We start from the raw sequence: 14,468 nt of genomic DNA on the forward strand, positions 1-14,468 counted from the left end.
CCGTGGATTTTAGGGCTTGAAAGTGGTATGAATATGTTCTTCTCATCTTAAGCTTCAATTTGGTTTAAATTTCGTGAATTTTGGTTGAGAAATGAAGAAGATATGGAAGTTTTAAGATTTTCCAGTTTCCGGCGATAACAACGGCATCGGCGCCGAACTCCGGCGAACCAAGGAAGAAGGAGGAGAATATTTCGTCAAAGTTGACGGAATATTCTCACGCTGTCAGGTATAATTAACGGCATATTCTAGTTTTTAACGGAATATTCCCTAACGCCGTTAGGGAATCCGTTTGGTGTGCTTGCGCGTGAGCCGCGCGTCTGGTCGTGCCTTGGCCGGCGCATAAGGGCACATGGAGTCATGAAAACTCTTTCTAAAAATATGGGGATGTTCCTGAGGATGAGTAGATCATGGTGGTATATTCAAATACCCTATTTGAGCTTTGTATAAGAAGTTATTTCATAGTTTTGTGTATGTGCTTTAAATAACGTTTATTCAGTTATTTCGCATATAGGTGAGACCGATCCTGAAGACAAGCGCCATCAATCGAGGTTCAGGGGCTACGACCCTTCGACATATCAGTTAGTGGGCTTTTGGTTTTCCGTATATACCTATATACTTGATTTTTCCCAGAAAATGAATTTGAATGGAATTACGTTTTGAAATGTCATGCAAAGTATCTACCTATTTTATTTATGCATTAGTAGTTGCATATATTTATGATTGGTGTTGCGGACACACAAGTAAGTACCAGGTAAGTTCATAAATTAAAGGTATGAGATTACTTCAGTTATGGGAGATATGATGTGATGTATTGAAAGATCATAAACCTGCACCCTAGTGGTAGTGCTCTCGCCCAGAGTTAGGGCACAATCCTTCACGTGATGTTCACCTCCCGCACCATATGCTCATCTTGGATCCAAGTTAGGTGCACAGGCTTGTCGTATATACCACTTTAGGTGATTCCGACTCATAGGTGACCCATGATTATTCACACAGTCTTCACGTGATCGTAGCACTAGAGCATATTTTCTTTACACCTAGTCTTGTCGTACATATCACTTTAGGTGGTTCCGACTTGTGTGCAGGATATGATTTGATATGATTGAGATTGGTTATGAGCTATATACTCAGCTGTGCAAATTGAGTTAGAGGGATTTGGCTGATGCGATATTTGACATTGATATAGTTTGCCTGGATTACTTATAGCATCGCATTGAGATACTTTGGCATTGTATACTTCTATGGATTTTCATCTTGAGTATGATTTTTGATACAACTTATTATTATTATTATTATTATTTGGGAAATTATACAGGTTTCACGGCGAGGGGTTAGAATTTTTGAGAAATGAAATGATTTGAAAAGCTTTGTTTTTACCCACTCACACTTTCTGTTTTGTGCCCCTCCAGGTTTTAGGTAGAAGTGCTTGGTGGATCACGAGGATTTCGACGGGGGTTCTGACAGAACATCATTAATGTAGGATCACCTTTAGGTGTTGTATAATTAATACTTGTCCTGCTTGACTGCACTTAGGATATTTATGCTCTGGTTGTGTGTTTCACACTTAATCTCGCACTAGCACTCTATTTTAGCTAGTACTCTAGTTGATTTGGTTTTTGTTTATTCGTAATTCCTTATATCTCTATTGCTTCCGCACTGTGCATATGGCTACGTCACTCTCACGTGACGGCCAGGATGCCCTGATTTAGGTCGGGGTGTGTCATTTAAGCAACCTCAAATCAATCCTGAAACGATGTGCACGACGCATTTGTCAGAGTTTTAATTTCTTTTTCTTTTTCTTTTTTTTTTAAATTAGATTAGTTTAAAATATTTTTAAAAAATGCACTCAAAGTCTTACAAAGACACTCCAAAAGTAAGCATTTACCCTCATCCTGAGATCTTTTCATTATGATAAAGAAACTGTGGAAGTGTTTGATATCCTTCAACTTTCTTCTTTCTTCTCAATTTCCAATTGCTCATCTCATGTCTGGTTTCAGTTGCTCTAATAATATTTTATCGATTTTCTTCCAAAAAAAAAATAATATATGAACACTACACCATTCCATTAACGTTGAATTTGGTACGCTTGTGAAATAATTTCGATGTATTGTTTTAGGGTCTGGTTGGTTTGTTGAACGAACTTTTGAGGAATAAAACTTTCTTCTCATTCTTCATAATAGGAAATGAATGACAGATGCCATCTCTCGTGTTCGAAAACGCAGAAAAATCGTGTTAAGGAAATATCATTTGTGGATCCTCGTTGGATCCTTTTTATAGGAATCCTAGGGATTCCATGATTGTGATCGTTTATCGTATATTATGCAGTCAGTTTTCGTTAGGTACTATTTATATTTAACTTTAAAGAGTAAACTGTCGGTTTACCCCCTGAACTTTCACCTCACTTTCGATTTCCCCCCTGAACTTTTCCATTGGAAAATTAAGGACTCAAACTAATTTTTTTAGCCAATTTGCCCCCTACTGTTAGTTTTTCATATATTCCATCCATATTTCCGTTAAGTGAGACCATGTGCACAACATGTGAGGGTAGTTAAGTTATTTCACTCTTAAAAATGATTAAAAAACTGAAAATAATAAAAAAAGCAAAACTTTCCCTCTATTTTTTCCCGCTAATTCCTATCCTCGATTTTATTTTTCCCTCTCATTCCTATGCATGAGAAATGACATATGGTGTTATTGTCTACCATTTTTATTTTCTCTAACAAATTAATAATTTGACAAATGCTAATGGTGCTATTGTCTCCAAAGCAGTGCATTAATATAAGAAACCCTAGTCTTTTTTATGGACATGTTTCTTATATTAATGCACTGCTTTGGAGACAATAACACCATAAGCATTTGTCAAATTATTAATTTGTTAGAGAAAATAAAAATGGTAGTACATGCTTCAAAAAAAAGATTAACTTAGCTACTTATGAAGACAATAACACCATATGTTATTTCTCATGCATAGGAATGAGAGGGAAAATTAAAATTGAGGATAGGAATTAGCGGGAAAAAATAGAGGGAAAATTATTATTATTATTTATTTTCAGTTTTAATCATTTTTAAATTGAAATGACTTAACTATCCTCACATGTTATGCACATGGTCTCACTTAACGGAAATATGGATGGAATATATGAAAAACTAACGGTAGGGGGCAAATTGGCTAAAAAAATTAGTTTGAGTCCTTAATTTTCCAATAGAAAAGTTCAGGGGGGAAATCGAAAGTGAGGTGAAAGTTCAGGGGGTAAACCGACAGTTTACCCAACTTTAAATTTTAAATTTTGAAATAATTTCTGACCGCATGATATACAATAAACGGTCATCATCACAGGATCCCTAGGATTCCTAGAATCCTTTTACTTCTATTCTCATGTTTGGTTCACAAAGTAACAAAAATCATGAGTGTTCAATATTATACGCTCACATTAATTGCACTAAATTGATATTTTACGTTTCTAACAAGGGTAAGTTAGTAAATAAAAATGTATTAAATGTTTTCCCAAGTGATTGGAGAAAAAATTTTGAAGTCCGACAAATTTACCAATGTGCCGATTCAGTACGTCAAATGTTATAATACAAGTGATTAAAAAAAAACCAATACAGCTCCTTTTTGATTTGACACTTGTCCAATTGGCTTTTCAAACTAAATAATTTTTTACACGGTGTCAAACTAAAGAAGAGCGACATAGGCTGTTAGCAGGAGCTGCTGCTAATTGTGCAGCAGCCAAACTTTGTCCTAGATTTAATTTAGGATGTCACTTTGAAGTTTGTACATGTTTTTTAATGTTCTAATAAGACTAATAATGTTTTACCAAAAAAAAAAAAAAACTAATGAAAAGGGCTTGAAAACTTTGAGTTTTAATAATAAGGACAAAATAAAGGGTAAAGTGAATAGTAACAGGATTGACTTTTTAGTGTAAAAATATGGTTTTTCGTTAAAGTGAACAGTACCGGGTGCTTTTCGTTAAAGTTCCAAAAAAAAAATGCATGGGAATGGTTTGGTTTCTCATATCCATTTTCATGTGTCGAATTCGTGAACCAAACAGACGAAGAGAAATGGAAGATTTCTTTCATATAATTGGTAATGCTAAGAAAGGAATCACAAAATTCTATTTTCTTCGTGATATAATAGAGATTTTTAATTGTCAAAAGGGGTAGATTAGTTAAAAAATGAAAATAGTTATGTCCCTGAAGTTCGATTTCGGTCCCACTCTTTGAAACTTAAAAATGGGACCAAATAAAGTTTCAAGGAGCGTAACTAATGTTGTCTTTGTTCCCACATAAGAATTTAACAGATCTAAAGCAATGTGAAGTGAATTTTTGAGCTTTATAAAGACTATTTTCAAGTTTCAGAAAGTAAAATGGGATCAAAATTGAGTTTCAAAGAGCAAAGTGAAGCGAACTTTGAGTTTCAAAGAGTAAAATGACGAATCGAGTCATAGATACTGTAGCTAAAAATAAATTTTTTTATGCACATTTAAGTGTTAATGTTATATCTCTTGATTCGTTTTTAATTTAAATATAAAAATAAACAAAAATGTGCATATATAAAGTAAAATATGTGAGTAAAAATCACTTTCATTTTCAAACAAACATGAACAAGACAAGAATCCAATTCCCAAGTGCAGTTACATTGATTAGGCTTAAGCCATGTTGTATGTACAAGGTGGCAGTATCACATTGATCAGGAAGAAACAGATGGAATATAATTTTCCACCGTTAAAAGTGATTGCTTAGATTAGTACATCTTACCAAAAAATGGAGTTTGCTAATTGATAAAGAATATGACTATTAAAGTAGGTATTTGTGCTGACTTGGTTCACCTTGCTATGACCCAATCTAACGAAAACTAAATGTCATTTACACTTAGGTTACATTTGGTACGAAAGATTGTTCAACGTATCAGAAACATAATCTGATATATTAAGTGAAATCATACAAATAGTTAAATACTTGAAGAATTTTTTTTTAATTATTTGTATTATGACACTTGATATATCAAACAATGTTTCTAAAATACTGAAAAATTTCTTGTTTGAAATGTGGGAAATAGAGTTTGAGAACGGTTGTATTTTCCGTGTTTGATAAGTCCAGACTTGAAAGTGAAGCCCTCCATTTCCTCGTATTCATTTTGCTTCCCCTTAAACCAAAAAACCCTTTGATTGCTATCTTTCCCTTCCTCATGAAAAGACACGAGAAATCATTTTCTGTGAATTCCTTTTCGTGTACTAAACACAACCTTTGGAAAGTGATTTTTGCATTTCACCTCTACTTTCTATTAACTTCATCTTTTGATTTTCCTTTATTAGTCACATCTTCTAACAAATATTCCGAAAAGATGCGATTATGAGACAAAATTTCAGGCAAAATAGGTGTGTGAAGATGTACGAAAACTTTTTTTACCATAAAAAAAAGATGTACGAAAACTTTGAAAGAAACTACAAGAAAAGATATGGAGTACTTAAAACTAAAGAAAGACTTGACGCAAAACCGAGCGCAATGACATTAAGTACTAATTTGGTACTGAGGTGCTTTTATAAAAAGTGGGTATAAAAAAAAGCTGAGTTCAAAAAGGTGTTTGGTAAACACTTAAAAACAGCTTATTTTCACAGTTTTGGGTGAAAAAAAAATTGAAAACGTGAAGCAGCAAAAATGAGCTTATTCTCACAGCACAGCAGAAGCAGTTTTTTTTTCAAAGCACAGCAATACCAAACTAGCCAAGATTCATACAGCTAACCTCACTTAGCATGATAAGCTTTAGGTGTTGTTATAGTAATAACTAAAAACAACATAAAAATGTGCAAAAAAAATGAAAATAATAGTGTACATGACACACCCCGTCCCGAAGGAGGGCATGCTGGCCGTCACGTGAAAGTGACGTAACCATTTGCACAGTACGGAAGCTTTAATTATACAATTTATAAGTTGATGCACCCGAAGGTGAGTCCTAATTTTGTCCAATCTGTCAGAACACCGTCGAATTCCTCGTAGTCACCACACCTCAAGGCGTCACGACGATCGCCGCCTAGAATAGTAATCAAATCCAGGCTCAGAATTCATATCGATAGAATATATAACTTATATAAAATACGTCACTACGTAGTTCGATCCGGAAGATCTGCCACTCAGATTTTAAATCCATAACTTCCAGAGGTCCATAATATAAAATGTTAACCGTCACTTAGTTTTGGAAATTGACGGAGATCCGACCGTTGGATGGTAATGAAATTTTAGGATGTTATCCTAGAGAAACTGACACACCCCGTCCCGAAGGAGGGCATGCTGGCCGTCACGTGAGAGTGACGTAACCATTTGCACAGTACGGAAGCTTTAATTATACAATTTATAAGTTGATACACCCGAAGGTGAGTCCTAATTTTGTCCAATCTGTCAAAACACCGTCGAATTCCTCGTAGTCACCACACCTTTGTGATTCCTGAACCTGGAGGGGCGCAAAACCAAAATTGAGTGGCTGTACGACAGACCAGTCGCGAGAGTGTTAGTGAGATTCCGACTGGTGGGTGACCTTAGATTATGTGCACAGATGATTTATGAGAAGCACTAGAGCGTAACTTGTGTGCAGAAGGCCGGACGGGTCACAGAGGTGACTCCGGTAGAGTGATAATGATAGATTTTGAGCTCTAGGTTCAACCGTATAGGGCTATTAGAGGGCCTACGGTTGATTACTTTCTTGCACCTGATATGATTATGTTGATGCATTCATACCTTATTACTGTTGAGATGATGTGGCATGGCATAATTAATATGAGAAATGTTGAGATGACATGGCATGGCATGATTGATAAAGAGATAATGTTGAGATAGTAAAAATGAAGTTTTGAGAATATATATGTATATTTATATTTTACATTTCTGGGAAAGTATACAGGTTTTACGGAGAGGGGTTACAACGTTTTGAGAAATGTTTGGATTTGGAAAAGAATTGTTTTACTGACCCACTCAATTTTGGTTTTGCGCCCCTCCAGGTTCAGGAATCACAAAGGTGTGGTGACTACGAGGAATTCGACGGTGTTCTGACAGATTGGACAAAATTAGGACTCACCTTCGGGTGTATCAATTTAAATTGTATCTTAAAGCTTCCGTACTGTGCAAATGGTTACGTCACTCTCACGTGACGGCCAGCATGCCCTCCTTCGGGACGGGGTGTGTCAGTACAAAAAAATTTCACGACAACTAAAATGTACAAAATCATTTCATGATTACTAAAAGGGTTTTTATCACAAATAGTCATTGAAATTGACCAACCCCATCAAGTTGGTTCCTAAAATTGAAATTCAATCGATGTAGTCCTTGAAAATTGATGTCGCAAATCAATGTTGTTCTTTCGTTACAATTCTATTAAAATTTCTGTTATGTGCTTATGTGTCACATAAGTAAGTCTCACAAATCTAATTAAATATTGCTATGAAATTAAAAATAATAAAAAAAAAAATTTATGTCAAATAAAAATAAAAAATTTTAAGAAAATTTTCTCCCGTCGTCTTCGTCGAGCAGGCTTGGCTGCCATGGCAGCCCTGCCCACCATGGCTCCATTTATGGCACTTGATCCATTCAAACATAATATACCACGATAGAAACCCAGTCGAACCAAACCACCTTCTCCGGTTTCGACTCCAACGTCGCTGACACCCACCTTCTCCTCACCATATTCTCCGATCTACTGCCGCACCCAAGGCCTAGATTGATGGCCCCACACCAATCTTCCCAACAAGTAGCAAAAGATTTGGGCAAAAACCCTCCACACCTATGGGATTTTTTGCTTCGGCTGGTAGTGGGCAGGGCTGCCATGGCAGCCAAGCATGCGCGAGGAAGACAACGGAAGAAAATTTTTTATTTTTATTTTGACATAAAAATATTATTTATTATTATTTAAATATTTTTAATATAGATGCTAATATTTAATTAGATTTATGGGACTCACTTATGTAACACATAAGCACATAACATAAATTTTAATGGAATGACCACATTGATTTGCAACGTCTATTTTTAAGGACTACATTGATTGATTTTCAATTTCAAGAACCATCTTGATGGGGTGGTTCAATTTCAAAGATATAAAAACCCTTACTAAAATATAGTTAAATGACATGATCAAAAACATGAGTTGGGTTAGGAAGTGTGTGGGGGCATGAACTTAATGAAGAGTTAGTTTGCAAGTCAATTCTTTGTTACACAAAAATTATGAACCCTAAACATCATCATTAGTATCATGACAGTTTCATTTCACCATATTAAAACATTTTATTCTCAATTTTTTTATTTTCTAAACACTAAACTTTCTTGTGCAACTTCATACGTCATTACGTTTCCAAAATTATTCAACTTTGTAATTTTCGAATTAATGGTCTCTCAATTGTTTTTAGACCAATGGTTCCATAATTATACAAAACTATCATTTATGAAGGAAAATTCAAAATTCTTGACTAATCTCACTTTGTTAATTATCTTTTAGACCAATGGTTCCATATTATACAAAATATCATTTATAAAGGAAACTTCAAAATTCTTGACTAATCTCACTTTATTAATTATCCTTTGAAGAAACGATGTTCCATAATTATATAAACTTTTCTAGAAGAAAAAAAAAATTATCTACACTAAGAGAAATGAGCTGAGCTTAGTCTCACAATGGGACCTCTCAATTACAAGTGAAGAAAAATATCACTAGACCGTAGTACTGAATGACAAATATGTTAAAAAGATATTACTTGAAAGAGATTGATTTGTTTGAAATTTAATAAATGTTAATTGGGCATAGATCTGACACACCCCGACCTGGGAAGGTCGAAGCATGCTGGCCATCACTGTGAGGTGACGTAACCATAAGGGTAAGTGATGTAAAAAGTGAATAAATTTAAACTAACTAGAACTGATTATACTAAACAGTGAAAGAGTGCGCAATCGTGGGATGAACCCACTACAATTATTCAGAGCGTAATAGACAGTGAGACTACAAAGAGTAGTCAAAGTAACTAAGTACACTTATTACACAATAGTGGTAAGTTCGTACGTCTAAACAGAAGAGAATGTCAGAACTGCCGAGATTCCTCGAGTGCCACAAAGAGTACAACTATCTAGGTCCTGGAGGGGCGAAAAACAAAGTTGAGTGGGTCAGCAAAACAATGCTTATATGGAATCCTTTATTTTCGAATATACTAACCCCTCGCTGTAAAACAAGTATAGTTTCCTTAAAACGTACTACGTAAGTATGTAAACAATAATACAACAGCATTATTCTAATAGTATTATAACTAGAAATATGCCAAAACATGATGTATTGAATGCCACAATAATATAATCATGTGATAAACAAGTATAACTAAGTGCTCATCCATCTAAGCTGACACATGAGTTCGAATAGATATTTTCTAGCACGAACAAGACTGGGTGTAATCAATATGCTCTAGTACTACGATCACGTGAAGACTGGTGTAAAAGCACATCACATACAAGTCGGATTTCCTAATGCAATCTACCCGACAAGATTGGCACCTAACCTGGATCCAAGACGAGTGAACGGTGCGATGTGAACATACACGTGAAGGACTGGCCTTGGCCCTGGGGCGAGTACTAACACTGGGGTGTTGCAAGATGAGCATGTGCAAATATGTATGAATGCCATGACAGTAATATCTCAACCATAGAGCAGCATTTATCACAATTATATCGCAGTTGTCAATTATTTGGCAATATATACGCAAAGTGATGCATTTATGAAATTTTGAAAACTATGAATACGTATAGATATAAAAATAAACTGCCCACTCATAAGTACATCGCTGGGTCGTAACCCCCGAGCCTAGCTTGGCCTCGAACGTCCTCGGGATACGTTTCCCCTATATGTGAAATAACTAAAATAGAATTAATTAAAGCACATATACGGAAACCTAAATAAAAACCCCATAGTTTGCTCAAACCTAGGGTTTATATATACCATCGTGACCTACTCGACGTCACAAACATCCCCAAATTTAAAAAAAAAAAAATTGGACGGCTCACGCACCCCCACGCGCATGCCAGTGCCATCAGTTAGCTTGACGCCGTCAGGAATATTATGTTAAAAGCTAACATAATTTAACGACATTACCTGACGCCGTCAGAATATTCTGTCTCCTTCTACGGCGAGCCTTGCCGTCGCCGCAGTCTGCAACTAAACTTCACCAGATTTCTGGAAAATTTTCAAACGCACTATTCTCATTCATTTCTCAACCATTTTTTACATACTTTATATGGATTTGAAGCTCGTGAAGAGTAGAATTTCGTTATACCTGTTTGGAGTCCAAAAAATGGACAGAGGTCGGCAGAAAAACCCTTGAAAGTTCTGGCCAAAAGTGAACTCTTCGAAACTCGGTCGTTTCACTTCCAAATTTCTCCCAAGTTGTTATATGAGCCTTGAGGAGTCGTGTAGAAGCTTCCCCAAGCTTCAAAACTTCCTAACTCGCTCGAAAACACGTCAAACTCAGTTTGCCCGAGTTCGGACCTCATGAGTTCGACGTTGAAAACTCATCCATTCTAGGTTTCAAGAACATGGTTATGTTCGTGATGATAAGATGAACGCGAAAATGAGGTCCTTGGGTTCGATTTGTGAGCTTTGAAGCTCGTTAAGGGTTTTGCAGAGAAGAAGAGAATACGGGAAAGAGAGAGAGAAAATGAAGAGAGAAAGGGTCCATTTTTCTCATTTTTCTGATTGGGTGACAGAAATGAGGGAATGGATTGGATTGGTGAGAGTGTGAAATAATGGAAGAGGGTGCACGGGATGGGCTAAGGAAAAGCTAGGGATAGGGTTTTGGATTTTGTACAGGAAAGTGTATCGAAAATCTATCCAGAATAGTGTTTTCACACTGATAAAATTTATGTACACTCGTAACAACGGGTACAATTTAAATGCGATAGCGAGAAATAGAATACAAGCGATATAAGTACGTTCACATCATTTGCCAATAAGAGCATAACCGTTAATACACATACTTGGGGGGAAATTACATAGGAAAATTAGGGACTGGTCGTCACATATCCGTAGCAATTACTTTTTTTTACACAATTTTTGACACACCTTTTTGTAGGGCACACTACGTAATGTATTTTGACGATTCGAACAATCTATCTTTTGGAACATCATTTATAGATCATCCTTACAAAAAAAATTGTACAAATCCAAAACTATTAAGACATTCATTTGTAGCTGAGAAAATGGACGAATATGGTTCTTCAAAGAAACCCTAAACCTTTAATTCAACGGTTATATAATTTCATATTTAGGTGATCCTTTATAGACATGAGCTTTGAGGGAGGAAAGACCTAAAATATATAAGTTGGATCGTTAAAATACATTAGAAAGCGGTCTCCACAAAAAAACGTATGTCAAAAGTTGTGTAAAAAAAGTAATACAACTTTTCTGTTCCATGTTAATTTTGTTTAGGATTTTTATCACAAATAGTCCCTAAAATTGACTCTCACCATCAAGATAGTCCCTGAAATTGAAATTCAATCAATATAGTCCCTAAAAATAGGTGTCACAAATTAATGTTGTCCTTCCATCACAATTCTGTTAAAAAATATGTTAAATGCTGATGTGGCACATAAATGGGCCACATAGGTCTCTTTTTTTCTCAGAAATTGTCCTTGAATTTAACCCATGACATCAAAATGGTCCCTGAAATTGACCTGTGACATCAAAATGGTCCCTGAAATTGAAAATTGATCAATGTAGTCCCTCAAGTAAGCGTCTCAAAGCAATGTAGTCATTCCGTGATAATTTTATCAAAAATTTTGTTACGTGTTGATGTGAGATATAAATGGGTCACACGAGTCTAATTAAATTTAAAAAAAAATTACAAATAGGCTTAATAAATTAATAGTTTATAAAAAAAATTGTCAACCCAAAAACCTAGTTCTGCAATCACCTCTGATCCTAGTTCACATTTCTATACCTTATTCACTCTATATTCTCTAAAACAAATCTCAATACACCCATCTTTACACACTTTGACACCCTTTATTGAATTGAACCTAGATCGAGATCACCTTTAGTGACGGCTTAGACCATTGGCAACGACTTCTGGAACATCACCGTTAACATTTAGGCGATCAACATCCTCACAACCTTAATCTTGGAAAGCTTGTTCAGCGCTTCCTTGGTGGTTTAGTGATGCAAAGAACGACGAGATCTGTCTTGAGATAATGAGATTATAACCAAGGTATGTCCATTGTTGGTTGAAAACTATTTCCACACCCCCTCTTAGGCCTTGGTTAAGCCTTGTGCCTTTGAAAATTTATGGAATGGAGCTCTTTTCGGAGTAGACCTTACCACAAGAAAAAAAAAAATTCATTGTGCAAAAAGGTATTTAGACAATTTTTTTAATTAATTATTAAACCCATATCAACACATAACAATTTTTTTTTACAGAATTGTGGCGGAAGAATCATATTAATTTGTGACACCTATTTTCAAGGACTACATTGATTGATTTTCAATTTCAGGGACTATATTGATGGTGTGGGTCAATTTAAAAGATCATTTGTGATAAAAATCCGTAAATCTTGTGGGGTCTATTTTTGTGTCACATAAGCACTTAACGGAATTTTAAACAGAATTGTGACGAAAAGACCATATTAATTTGCAACACCTATTTTTAGAGACTACATTGATTGATTTTTAATTTCAGGGACCGTCTTAATGGTGAGTGTCAATTTCAGGAACCATTTGTGATAAAAGCCCATTTGTTTATGATTGGATATAAGTTGGTTAAATTGGTGCAATAAGCATGGGGTGGGATATCTCTATCACTTCACTTGCCACAAATTTCATAAAGATATATATATATATATATATATATATATATATATATATATATAATTTCAAGGATCTGAACCATCTATTTTGTAAGTCTCGATTCATAGATCATCATTGCAAAAATTCAATTCAATCCGAAATCATTTGCCTATTTAATTATCAATATCAAATTTCATTGTTTCTTATATACCAAAGTATTCGTTCATTATATATATATATATATATGAAGCCTTTAAGGGAAGTGATTTCCATTTTTTTTTATAAAAATGGGAATTAGTTGTGGTATCCACATCACATCGAATTTTAACGATCCAAATTTTCTATTTTTCAATTTGTACCTCATAGATGATCCGTACAAAATATTAGCCAAATTGGAAATATTTAAGACATCTAATTGGTTTAAAGAAATGAATGAATACTTTGTTATATAAGAAAAATGAAATTTGATCTTGATAATTAAATAGGCAAATGATTTCGGATCGAATTGAATTTTTGCGAGGATGATCTATGAATCGAGACTTACAAAATAGACGGTTTGAATCGTTGAAATTCGATGTAAATTGGACCGTACACCTAATCTCCATTTTTTTTTCAAAAAAATAGATATCCCTTTGCATAAAGGGTATATATATAGGCTTTTTTATTAACACCTCACAATATGTTGAATACACTCCACATTAAAATTTAATATTACATAACTTATATACCTATTATGCAATGACAATTTTGACCTCATAAGGTTTTAAAAAAATTCTAAATACACCCCAAATTACTTTTCACATGTATATCCCAAGTTCATTTATCCTATTCAACTCTCAAAACCACTCTCACCCTCAATGGTAGAATTAATGAAACTATAAACACATTGATTGAAAAAATTATTCTTGATGAATGAAACGTGAAATCAACGTTTTGGAAACTTCACATGAGGTAAGACTTCTATTTCATTGTTTTATTAATTTCAATGGTATCGGCAATCCTATAGCTGTGTTATGAATGATATCCATTAAAAAAATGATTGATAATGAGAATCACACACCTAATAAATCTTAGCCACATTAGATCACAAAGATCCCTTGATTTTAAAAGCAACGTAACAACCTAATCTCTTCCTCTAATTCAATGATTTAATAACTAAATCCATTCCCATGATTCGATCAAAGGAAAAGAAGAGGAATCATCATCATCAACCCCAATATTGATTTAATCCCCATTACTTAGTGCCACTGCTGCTACTCTATATAAAGCTCTACATTGCTATAGCTGCCATATTTTTTTTGGATTTTTATATTCCTCATCCACTACTGTGAAAATCATCTCCCTCATCTATTGGTACGGAATACCCACAGCCTTCCACCTCTTTCCATGGAAGGGATAGAGAAACATGAAGGGATAAACACATGCAAATAATAAAACAATTGTTGGCATCACTCCAATAGAAAAATTAAGAAAATTTCGGAATCACACCAGCTTCAGCTTTACACCAAAGGTGCCCTTGAATGACCTTATGTATTTGCACCTAAGATTTGAAGAGTGTAGGGTGTATGTAGAAAATGTGGGGTGTATGGTGAGAGTGTTTCGGTGTAAGGATATTATGAAAAAGTAAATGGGATGTATTAAGATAAGTTTTAATTAAAAAAAGTAA

The sequence above is a fragment of the Malus sylvestris genome, chromosome 9, assembly GCF_916048215.2.
Source record: "Malus sylvestris chromosome 9, drMalSylv7.2, whole genome shotgun sequence".
NCBI classification, from domain to species: domain Eukaryota; kingdom Viridiplantae; phylum Streptophyta; class Magnoliopsida; order Rosales; family Rosaceae; genus Malus; species Malus sylvestris.